The sequence below is a fragment of the Pistacia vera genome, unplaced genomic scaffold, assembly GCF_008641045.1.
Source record: "Pistacia vera cultivar Batoury unplaced genomic scaffold, PisVer_v2 Contig298, whole genome shotgun sequence".
NCBI lineage: Eukaryota > Viridiplantae > Streptophyta > Magnoliopsida > Sapindales > Anacardiaceae > Pistacia > Pistacia vera.
The window spans coordinates 53497-56730 of NW_022196110.1; positions in this window are offsets into that span (position 1 = coordinate 53497).

Below are 3234 nucleotides of genomic sequence, written 5' to 3' on the forward strand. Positions count from 1 at the left end.
AAACAAAATATCAAGTAAACAAAAACAGGTATATCCAAGTATTAAGATCAATCTTAACTTTTAATTCTTAGATGTACGCTTTTTCATAATTTTAACTTAGAATGATTGTGTCTTGTTATTGTGTTGATTTTTTGTTATTGCAAATATTGTTTAAGACTTATGAGTGAATAGATGATGTAATGTTTGTTATGTTATGGTAATAAAGTAGATTTAGGATTGCATTATTCTGGAAACTAGCATATAGAGAAAAACTCGACAGTTGACACGAAATTTTCTAGTTGGCATGATACTTCACGCCAACTAAGGACTTGTTTACATATATTCCCTAGTGTGATATTATACACCAACTTAGAGATTTCACGCTAATAACATGAAAAATCATGCCAACTTTTTTTTTTTTTTTTTTTTTTTTCTCAATTTTGGTAATTCAAATGTTCTTATATCTTATATATTTATATCGCATAATTGATTACAATGGCACATGTGGTCTCTATTGGATGAAGATCTCCAGCTGTATATTTGTCTTCCTATTTTAGCTGGTCAAATATTTGTATCTTTATCCTAGCCTTAATTTACTCTGTCAAATATTTATATTCCTCTTTAGTATCCTTGATTTAAGGACCTCTTTTGTATATAAACGCATTCTGTATTAATGATAATTGCAAGAGAGAAAATTGCAGCAGACCTCTCCTACTTTTGTCATGGTATCAGAGCGGTTGAAATCCTAGAATATTTCTTCACCTTCTCATCATGACTGAAGAAAGCCCTTTGAATTCTAGTACACCAAAAACTAGCCAATCAAACATGACTCAAACCAATTTAGATGTCTCATCACCCTATGCTCTTCATGCCTCTGACAATCCAGGCACAACTTTAGTAACATGCCTCCTCAAAGAAGACAATTACCCTACATGGCATCATGCCATGACAAATGCACTCCAGGCCAAAAATAAATTTGGCTTTGTAAATGGATTGTCAAACGCCCATCACCTGGTTCCACAGAAGAACCTGCATGGATTAAATGCAATTCGATGGTAATTTCTTGGATTTTTAATTCTCTTCATCCTACCCTACATAATAGTGTCGCATACTTTATTACTGCACAAGAGATGTAGAAGGACCTTGAAGAAAGATTCTCTCAAGGCAACGCTCCTCGCATTTATCAGTTGAAGACTGAAATGGTGAATACCTTGCAACAAGGCATGTCTGTTTCAGCATATTACACAAAATTAAAGGGAATATGGGATGAGTTGAACACATACTCTCAAATTCCAACGTGTACTTGTGGATCTGCACAGGCTTTTGCTGCAGAAAGGGAGAAAGAAAAAGTGCATCAGTTTCTAATGGGCCTGAATGAAAAATACAATACGGTACGTTTTCAAATTTTGAACACTGAACCACTACCCTCTTTGTCTCGTGTTTATGGACTTGTAGCACAAGAGAAGCGACAACAGTTGGTGACAGCATCACGATTACCTTCTGTTGAGGCAGCATCATTTTTTTCTAGCAACAGGAACAAAATCTACAACAACCACAGGTCTGTAAACAATCGTGACTTATCCAAATTATTTTGTGAACATTGCAAAAAGACAAGACACACCAAAGAGACTTGTTTTGAGCTGAACGGATATCCTGAATGGTGGGACAAAGGAAAGAAATCATCCAAGCCCAAAACAGCAAATAGCTCACAGCGTATGGAACCTGTTGAAGGTAACACTGTACAAATTAATGGGCTGACTGCAGAACAATATGCTCAACTCATCTCTATGCTTAATCTTGAAAAGACTCACAATTCTACGGCCAATTTTGCGGGTAAGGCTACTCCTCTATCCAACTGTACAATTGAATGGATTTTGGATTCAGGTGCTTCTGATCATATGACATGTCATGCGAGTGTCATTGCTTCTCCCAAAGCTGTACCCAATTTTTCACCAATTACCATTCCAGATGGGTCACTCATTCCAGCAAAATCTTATGGAAATGTTTTTCTTAGTCCATCTGTTATCTTGAATAATGTTCTTTATATACCTTCATTTACATGTAATCTTATATCTATCAACAAATTAACCAAAGCCTTACATTGCGCTGCTCATTTTTTCCCTTCCTTCTGTGCTTTACAGGACTTAGCCACGAGGAAGCTGATTGGAATGGGTGAATTGCGAGATGGACTCTATTATTTTTAGGCAATCAAAATTCCTATTGCAGCAACCAGCATCACTCATGATTCTAAGCTAAATTTGTGGCACCAACGTCTTGGGCATTTACCCTTTGATAGATTATCTCTTATTACAGATTTAGGTCAGTTTTCTGTTAAGTCTTTTAATAAGTGTTTTGACTCTTGTCATCTAGCAAAACAGTCTCGAACCCCTTTTCCATTTAGTTCAATTAAAACTCATGAATCTTTTGAATTAATCCATTGTGATGTTTGGGGTCCATATCATACTGCTTCTTTGTCTGGTGCCCATTATTTCTTAAGCATTATGGATGATTACACTAGAGTCACTTGGGTTTATTTGCTTAGAACCAAATCTGAAGTTTTTCTTAGACTGCTTTCCTTCATGACTATGGTAACTAGACAATTTGGAAAGGTGGTTAAACAAATTCGTAGTGATAATGGCACCGAATTTACGAATCATTATTTCCAACTCTTTTGTCAACAAAATGGGATTTTAACTCAGTTTTCTTGCGTTTCCACCCCTCAACAAAATAGAGTAGTGGAACGTAAGCATAGACACATACTTGAGGTTGCTAGAGCCTTGCGGTTTCAAGCCAATTTGCCTGTTAAATTCTGGGGTGAGTGTATTTTAACAGCAACATACTTAATAAATTACATGCCCACACCTCTTTTATCTGACTGAAGTCCTTATGAACTTTTATTTTCTAAAAAGCCCAATTATTCTCATCTTCGTGTTTTTGGATGCCTTTGTTATGCTTCTGTCTTCCTCGATCAAAGGATAAGTTCCATGAATGTGCCACTGCTTGCCTATTTATTGGATACCCTTATGGCCAAAAGGCGTATAAGGTATACAACTTAGCCACTCATAAAATCTTCACTTCTAGGGATTTGACCTTCTATGAGCATATTTTCCCTTTTCACAAATCATTTTCATCCTCTCCAGAACATGATGCTCCTTTAACCACACCTGTCCCTTTACCTGTTCTTGATCCTGAACCAGCATCCCTTGAATCATCTCTGCCACCCATCACATCCCCTCCTATAGAAACCCTTGAACC